This window comes from Rhagoletis pomonella, unplaced genomic scaffold (genome assembly GCF_013731165.1).
Source record: "Rhagoletis pomonella isolate Grant_MI unplaced genomic scaffold, Rhpom_1.0 Rhpom_scaffold_00004, whole genome shotgun sequence".
NCBI classification, from domain to species: Eukaryota; Metazoa; Arthropoda; class Insecta; order Diptera; family Tephritidae; genus Rhagoletis; species Rhagoletis pomonella.
The window spans coordinates 64434175-64443994 of record NW_023458558.1 but is presented as its reverse complement, the minus strand read 5'-3'; the positions used below and the strand labels follow the sequence as shown (position 1 = coordinate 64443994).

At 39.0% G+C, this 9820-nt stretch overlaps 1 protein-coding gene across 6 annotated transcripts in view; it reads left to right on the top strand.

Annotated features, from left to right (window-relative positions):
* The window catches only part of LOC118737979 (homeobox protein homothorax), a 615436-nt gene that overhangs the window by 477843 nt on the left and 127773 nt on the right, over positions 1 to 9820 (top strand). The window lies entirely within an intron of this gene.

Genomic DNA, 9820 nt, shown 5'->3' with positions numbered 1-9820 from the left:
GTTCCAGCCGAGCGCCCCCTCTTTCGCAACACCACTAATGCCGTCACCCAACGAGTGCCGAGCAGCTAGCAATGGCAGCGTCACGGGCGCGACACTTTACTGTTGCTGTTTTTACTAAAGTTTGCTTTTGCGTTTGTGCTGTAATGGTGGCAATGACAGTCGTGGCAATCAACAGTACCGTAGCTGATTGTGTAGCATTGGATCATACATACATATACATACATATATGTACAATAGTTTATGTAAAAACATACATACATATATGTATGTATATCTCTTCCAGCACCGTCTCATGCGCTCGTCACCCATCTTTGTTCGCTTGTCTATCTGGCCGTCCGTCCGTTTGCCTATCTGTCGGTCGTCTATTTGTAACTAGCTGTAGCTGCTCTACATATCTACTAACAGTCCGCCTGCTCGCTTATTCGCTTGTTCGTTCATTTGTCCATCGCAACGCTTGTGTATGGCTGATATCGCGCTTCTATTGCCATTAGCGTTCGCGCTAACGACAACAAAAACAAAGACATACCACCACCCGCCATAATGTGTTCAGCATGCTCGCGGAGGCGGGCAATGGCATTTGTGTTTGTTAGTGTGTGTGCGCGCTATCCATTATAGCCTGCCTTTACTGGGTCTAATGTCGCCTACCGCCTTCCCCTCCCCCTTCCCGCTCTGTCACCGCCTAGTTGCTGTTCTAAGCACTCCTGCCGCTGTGCTTCATTGCTGTTGTTGCTGTCATCAAACTTTTTAGCGCAAGTGTTCTTCAACTTGCTGCACAGCCTCAGCGTCTCAACTGCCAGGGTATGGAGCATAGAGCAGCGCGCAACCGCGTCAAACGCGTTCTAAGGCATCTGAGGAATTTTGTTCAATGCGCGCGACGAAAAAAATTTAAATTACTTTTTAGTTGTGCATGTTGTTGTAATTGCCGTTGAGTTTCATGAAAGCCACTGCTGTTGCAGCAAGCTACAAGCGAAACCAACAATAGCAACAACAGCAGCGCCCGTGGGGAAAAAGAAAAGCATACAGCGCGACAACGACAGCCACATTTTTCCAATTTTCTATTTGAGTGCAGGGTTCACTTTCCGCTGACTTTTTCCTCCGATACATATTCATGTACATATGTATGTATATACATAGTTTTTAATTCTTGCTTAGTCTCTAGCAAGCACTGTTTGTTGCTGTTTTTGTTGGCGGCCATTGTTATTTGTTTGTTTTTTTCTGATGTGCTCTTGGCAATGTTTGTGTGTGTGTGTGCGCGCATTCGTAACTCGTGTTGGAAATTAAATTTTCTATTCTAAAAGCTAATTTACAAAAGCTGCAAAAGTTGCGCGAGCAAACTTACACACACACACATACACATATCTACATATACAAACATAGGATATGCATAGTGTGCTAGCTTTGCCGTTGTTTTCCGTTTTTGTTAACTATTACTGCAGCTGTATGTAGTTGTTGTTTTTGTACATTTCTTTTCTACAATGCGGTGAAATGATTTACGAGCGTTGAAAAATTCATATCAAAATACAGTGGGAACAAAAATGTGCAACTATGTATAATGAAATGAAAAGAGTAGAAAAAAATCAGAAAAAATACTTTTCAAAACAAAAACGTTTTATTGTAAAACTGAAAAGCATCCGCGTGCAAACGTTCACACAAACGCGTGCCAATTGTAAGCACAGATTGTTTGTACGTATTGTAAAGTTTATTATATTTTCATTACTCTGATTTGTGGCACAGAATACAATATTTTAAACGATAGCACTGCGCGCAGGCACATGCACCATGTGTACATATTTGTTTGTATGTATACATATATGTATGCACATATACAAATGCGTACTAAGTTTTACTACATTTTAATTTCGCTTTAGTTGATTTGATTTCATTACCGTTTTGTTGGCGGAAATTGTTGCTGTATGCTTTTCTTAACTGTTTCAACCGCAATTACCAACTTTTCATTGTTTCATTTTGCATTGAGTTGAATATTATTACTTCAACATTTTTTTCGTCAGGCAAAAGCAAAATAACTAATACAGTTAGCTGATTCGCAAAACTTTCTTCTCTTCTCTTTCTTTGGTATTTTTTCCCGAATACTCTCACAAACATTGTGCGCGCAGATATAGCACCCAAACCCAGCTAGGCTAAGGGGGTGCTCCTTTAACAAAATCTGAAAAGACGGGTAGGCGAATTATAAAGGATTCACCTAAGGATGCTTTAAGATTGGCTAATCTATATCTTTCCAAGCCGAAAAATCACAAAAAATATGTTTTCAAAACTCATCGCCATCAAGGCGGAGAAAGCACATAAAATAGTAATATGTTAGGTTAGGGTTGGGTTAGGTTAGACTGGCTGATGGAAAAATCCGTTGTGATACCACTGGCCGAAGCCATTTGTTTCTTTCCCTCCCTTAGTAATTGCACCACCGAGTGCGTTTTATATAGCAAAAAAATCGAGAATGTTGGCCGAGTTCAAGGCCAAGGGCGGGACTATGGCTGAGATAGTGTTCGATTACCTCCACCTCCTCCTCCTCGTCCCTGAAACTGCGACAGAAATCGTTGGGGGTTATCCTAACCTTTTACCGTGTGTGCCCATCAGGCAGTGTCCGGTGATTACCCCGACTACTAATCTGAGAGAAGAGCCGTTCAGCCGGGGAAGAGCTATGGATCGATTTACATCAATATTTAGCCAAATTTGCCTGATAGAATGGCAGATGGTTTCCACAGCCACCTTATACTTACCTCCTCAACGAGTTTCGCCTTTAGTCTGTGTTTGCAGGAGATTATAGGTATGCCCGCATTCTGAGCAGAATTGACTACAGATATTTCCGTCCCCCTCCTTGCCAGCTCGTCGTCTAGGCAGTTGCCAGGGATGTCCCTATGTCCAGGGACTCATAGAACAGCCGAGGAGCATTTTGATCCAGCAGGTTGAGAGTCTGTGACTATGGCCGTAGACCCTGGGTTCAGGTCTATGACCCTTTCCCACTCGTTCCTCTCTGGGATTCTTGTGGAGAATTTGTTGTCTAAACAGAGTAGAGAGCTTCAGGACGTTTGCGTGTCCGAATCTGAGGTCTCTCCACGGCTGAATTGTATTTAACCTGGCCGCACACATTCCACCTTGGCTCTGGATAAGGTATTGTTTAGCGAAGGCCACCATACGGCGACCCCGTAGAAAAGGATGGGTTTTATCACAGCTGTGTACATCCAGTATACTATTGTTTGCCTATAGCCGTCTTGCAGGCATACAGGGCGGTATTGGCCTTCCTGGAGCTGTCTTCAATTTTTCGCTTCCAGTCCAGTTTCTTATTTCCAAGGTATTTGACCTCGATTAAAAGAGTAAGTGCCACCCCGTTTGGGGTGGAAGGTTTAAATAAGGGAGTTATATACTTCCTTGTGAAAAGTATCATTTCCTCTTGGCAGGATTGACACTAAGAACACATTCCTTGGACCAGATGTTTATCAGACCAAATGCGTTTTGCAATAACTCAGTCAGGACCTGAAGATGTTTGCCCGTTGTCACGATTGCTATATCATCGGCGTATGCTATGACTTGACAACCGGTGCTCTTTAGGCTTACAAGTAAGGTGTTCACTGTCAAATTTCAGAGTAGAGGGGAAAGAACGCCCCCTTGAGGGTGCCTCTGGTCACATACTTTGTAATGGAATCATCCCCCAGTTTTGATAGAATAGTTCTCTTTACGAGAAGAAGCTCAGCAAAATCCATCAGACCCCACTGTACCCCGTCATGAGAAGGGAGTTAACAACAAACTTCCAGTAGACGTTGTTGAAAGTACCCATGATATCGAGAAAAACTCCGAGCGTGTATTCCTTTAAGGCCAGTCCTTTTTCAATCGTCGATACGATTTCTGGAGTGCAGTCTCCACGGACTTCCCCTTGGAATATGCATGCTGATTCGAAAAGAGGTTGTCATAGTAATGTTAAGCTGGTTTCTGCTTTATTTCATAAAAGAATATCATTCTTACCGAATAGTCTATCCCCGAGGCTTTTTGTATTCTGCGTTTGATCTAAAGCGTGACGACAAAAAGGAGATATTTTAGAAAATTTAATTTTTTTTATTCCTTGAAAAAGCTCATAGCGGAAATATTTGTTAGTAATATTTACATAGCAAAAAAACTTAGTGCATGGTATAAAAATTATAAATCATCGAAAGGTGTGTGGACATGTACAACAGAGATTGTAGTCCCATGTAAGCCCGGACAAAAATAGCAAAAGAATTTCGATTCTAACAAAACTTATGTAGTATAACCACAAATTGCACTCAGGAATAGAGAAATTTCAAATATTTTAAAGAAGCATAAATCTGAAATAAGTAAAGAGTTGGTTCCTTGCAACGCCCACCACTCATTCGAACATTTCGAATACCAATAAATTGTTACATGAAGATTCTCAATCTGCTTTTTCCACGAAATCAGATGTCCAGATGTGTTGCGGTTGAAATGTAGCAGCTTTTAAGTCATACTCTAGAAATATCGCTATACACTTTGCATATGCTTCATTGACTTCTTCAAAAAATTAATTTTTGCGACGGCAAACACACATAACAGCTGCCAATCGGAGCAACGAGGAATAAGGCGAATTAAAAGCGCAAAAACTATGAATACTAAAGCAAATAATACGAGTATATGAAAAAGCGCTCAATTAAAAATGTTCTTTTTCCGACTGTCACTATAACCAATTTTAAGCAGATTAGCAACAACAACCACAGCCTAAGTATTTAATCACTTCACTCATTTTGTTTTTCTTATTTCCAACATTTTACATCATATTTCGTTGGTTTTGCCCATGATGTGCACTTTTACTCAGCAAAGCGCTAAAGGCGAAGAGCGGCGGCCTCAAATGCCCCGTGTCAAAGATGAATGAGCAAAGTGCAAGCATGTACATATATATGTATGTATGTAGAACACAATATCCCTACTCCAGACATCATGTTTCGATCGACTGCATAAGGAATTCGACGGGGAAATTACAAATGTAGACCGGTTGGCTGCTTGACTGGCAGAGCGCTAAGATTTCTAAGTTTTTCCTAAAGCAATAATATGGCAGCGAAGGCCGTGTAAATAATTAAAGACAATAATTTTGTGTCAGTGAATATAGTAAATGCGCAATTAAAAAATTAAAGGTCATGCGGCGCAAGAGGCAGCAGAGAGCGCGCCGTAGATGCAAAGAAATCATGCCTATTTTTGCCGCTTTTCAGTTGTATCTCGTAGATAAATTAAAGCTAAAGTGAAGTGCCATGCAAGTGGTACGCTGGCTGCCACAGATGAATTCGCCGAATTCGCTTTTAAAAAATATTTTACACTTACGATATTGCTTAGAAGAGAGTTTACGATATTTGACTACGCTTCAGAACTGTCACATGCCTTAGTGTGCGTGCATTTGAGTGAATGAGTGCATGAACGCTGCAGGGGAAATACTGGCGCGTTCAGAATAAAAAAAAATACAAAAGTTTGTGCCAGCGCGCAAAGAAGATTGTGTTGAATTTAAGAGCGCGGCGCTCTCATATCAGAGCGCTTAACCGCCTCAGCTATACGATGAATTCGCCGCGCTCTTCTACTTGGGAAATGAACCCTGCGCTTAGCGTAAACGATATCATGATGAACAAAAGAGAACAACACTGGACACCAATACTTAAACACCATTTCCACCCAGCTATGGCGTATGCGCTCCAACGCCCTGCCCAACAGCGCGCGCGGCAATAGCGGCGGCATACAGCCATGTGCTAATATCGGCGTCGCCATTTCAGCGACGCGCTGGCTGACTTTACCGCGCGGCATAGTAGCAAATGTTGAAAATGCGACGGCCGCCACAAGCGTAGTAGAATCGTTAAAGAAATTATTATAAAGATTTATGTGCGAAAAAATTGAAATGCAAAGGTTGGTTTGGTTGCTGTTGCCACAGTTGTTATTCTTGAAAATGTTTGTACTAGTTGTTGGTGTTGTTAGTGCTGCTGCCAAGACTGTTATAGTAGCCTCCGTCGAAGTCTATTAATTTTTCCAAAAAATTTTTATTACATTTTTGTAATGTTGCGGGCAGCGGAGGCAGGCGTAATGGCTTGTGTAATGATTTCAGCTGGCATAGACACGCTCGCTCAGTCATTTAGGCGAACATTTGGTGACAGTCAGTCAAGCCAACTGCTACTACTTATTGTTGTGGAAAAATGAAAAATTCAAGCAGCTATGGAGCGAGTATTGGAATGTGTGCATGTATGAAAGTATGTGCCTGCATATAGCAGCAATTGTGGCAATAAAGCGGCGCGTCGCGTAGCGTCGGTGGCAACGCATCAAGTGTCACAATTTGTTGATTTTTTATGATTTTTATGTCGATTTTATGTGTGCGCGTTTGGCAACAGGAAACCGGCAACAAAAGAATTATGCACTAATAATACAATAAAATCATAAAAAATATATGTAGCAAATAGTATGTACGTACGTGTGCGTACGTATGCCCGCGCTGGGGTGGTAAAATATGTGGCGGACGCAATTACAAATTTTTATGTGTTTTCAGGTTTGTTGCACACAAACACACATGCGCGCACACATTTTTCATGGGAGGTTTACTAAGATTTCGCTTTTTCTTCCACTTTTAACTATACAAATACAAATGAACTGTGATTTTACGTTTATCTCGTTTATTTATTTTCTGACTTTTATTGTCCCAGCTTCTTATAGATATAGACTTTTTTTGTAGCTTAATTAAATGCTAGTGGGGATTACATACAAGCTGAGCGCAATTACTTTCAAAGCAAAGTTTTATGTGTTTTTAGAGGCGAAGGTGTTGGGTTTTTGGTTCGGAAATGTTTAATTGAATTATATTGATGGCAGCTTTGTGCTTTATAGCTGTTATGTGCTGGTATACATATAGATTAATATATGCATGCTTCATAGTTGTTTTAAATACCTAGCAAGAATATAATGGCTAAGCATATTTTCCAAAGGCTTATATGTATAAGAAAGCTGAAAATATGTAAGACGCTTAAAACAAAGCTAGAATAGGTATACTTCAAAGACTGGTAACTGGACTGTGTACAAAAAATGGTAAAAGTTCAAAAAAATTTTACCACAATTTCAAACTTTTTATTCCGAATTTTTAGAAAAATTCTCGGTTATATTACTAAAAATTTGCACCACAAACTTAAGACCACGAATATGTATTTTACCAAATTCCTTTTAAGCAATTGTCATGTTATTCGACTTGCCATGTCACTTAAATTCTTAAGAGCGCGAAACGTTCACACAGCAGATGCACTACGGTTTCAGGTTCTTCTTCGTCTCTGCAGCTCTCTAGAAGTCATTGAGGGGCATGCTCAGTCTCCTGCATGTCTCCCAAAAGCAATAAGATGTTCCTGTCAAAGTGCCATATTCCAATCCGCCCATGTGAGTTTTGCTGTATACTCGTAGCAGTTGTTCAAATCTATCTACTTACTTACTTACTTAGTCCTAGGTTAGCTTAGTCCCCGCTTCATTAAGAGCTGTTATCATTATAATGAGCTTACAGGTAGCGAGCGGCATGACAACTCCGTTCCAGAAATTCGAAAGTGGAGCGGACGTTACCATGACCCAGAGCTGCTGAGTCATCCACGGTTTTTACAGCCGCCTTATTTTCTTCTTAGTAGATGTACTTGTTTGTGGGAGTTCAAATACTTTTCGTACAGGTGCCACCTCTTAACAGATGATTGAATGATCGTGCATGCGAAATGAATTCTTCAGCCCCACCTGAACGATCTAACTGATTGACTAATATGTACATACATAATTTCTTCTATAATGGTGTAACCACGCTGTGTTCATTTCCAACCGGGTAGCTACTGCAGTCTTAAGCTCCACATATGCAGAGCCAATGCTTTGTGCGTAGTAAGAATTTCAGCAGTTTATAACTAAAACACAAATAAGCATATGGTTTTGTTAATTTTATAAAAATATTGTATATACAAAAACCACAACTATAAAAATTTATAAAAATTCAACAAATTTTCAACAAAATTTGCAATATCATCGCGATTTCTAAGCCATTGTACTTAAATTTAAATTTTTTCTCAATAACAAAATTTTTATGAAAAATTTAGCTTGGAAAGCATTATAATATTAAAAAAAAATAGCTTGTGAATGCTTGCTTGTTCACTGCATATAAAATGCTTGCAAAATAGTCTTTCAGTTTTATTCTGCGTTCATTATTTGCTACAATTAAATGAAATGTATTTAAAAAAATTTGCTACGGATGACGCAAAAGTAAATGAATAATTTTTAAAATGTAAATGCTAAGAAAATATTTTGTCATTTATTGCTTCGCAATGTGCAATAAAAATTCTAATTTTATACAAATTGCTAGTCAACAAATTGATTGAGAGTAATTTGAATCATAAAAGTTAGGTGCCAGTATGATTAATAAAATTTTACGACTTTTTGATGACTTCAAAATTTTTATTTCTAGTCATATATTAAACTAAAAAGCATAGAACTCAGCCAAATGCTGAAAGAATTATGCTTTCTTAGTTAAAACAATTTAATAAATTTTCCACGTGTTTTAAATCAGAAATATTGATGTTATATTTTTCATTTGGTATGCATATATATACTACCAAATTAAAAAAGTTTCAAAAGGTCGCAAATATTAAAAACGTTTAAAATTTTTCTGCAATTTTGTGTTTTAAAATTTAACATATTAGTAACTTTGAGAACTGTATGTTGTTTAGAATTTATTCTGCACACTAAAGTAATTAATTTTTTTCTTTCATAATGCAATATTTTGTAACCTACAAAGGTAACAAACAGTTCGATTAGCGTTTAAAAACCTGTTTGAAGATAAGCATATGTACTTATATTGGAAATAACTCAAGAGTATATAGAAAAATAGAAAAAATTATGCCTTCCGTCGGCAACCAGAATTTTTCATTTAAAGAAAAACTCGTCTCCATAATTGTAATTTGCCTCTAAATAAATACGAATCACATCTTTGCGGTGTACTTACATACTTCTTTGTAAAAATTTTATGCGGTCATTGACACGCCTGACTCGTTTATGTTCACGTCAGTAAAAAGTTTTAAAGTAGAGTCAAGTCTCACGCCTGCATGCATACACACACACACACACACACACAAATAAGTATATACAACGTCTCGCCTGTATTGTTGCTTTTCGTTCTAAATGTACTTATAAATAAACACCCCACAAAAATGTCCTTAAAACGCATTACGCCCGGAAAATTGGCCATTAAGACGCGCTGTGCCTGCTGGGTTGGGTTGTAGTATATGAGGTGGGTGAGGGTGCTCAGAGTAGAACTTAAAAAAACACCTAGGGTACTTAGTGGAAAAACAGCGAGTACATAGTACAGCACTTGCTTGCAAATTAAACAAAGGTGCGACTTTAACTTGAAAATTAAAAAAATAGAAACTTGGTACAAGAAATGCAAATCCCCACCACCGTCGCGACGCTGCTACTGCCGCCAGTCACCCGCACTTATTTATAGGGCAATGTGTGGAGGAAATTGGCGTGGTGTGAGGTGAAATTTTGCTGCCACATCTTCAATTTGATTTTCATTGCGTTATTTTCGTTTTTTTTTTCGGGTTTGCATTTTTAAAAAGACACTATGCGGGAAATTTGAAACTGATTTTTTTCTCGCCGCACACTATCAGCTTTACAGTGGGGTCTAAAAGAGCACACTGCATGTGCTGACTGCTATTGTTGATACTGGTATTATATAACGCTTTGAAATTTCCATTGTCTTTATGGCAATTGCAGCTAATAAAGTAAATTACTATTAGCGCTTCATTGCCTGGCATGGCTTTGTTTAGCTTTGTGCTTGCCTGCCTGC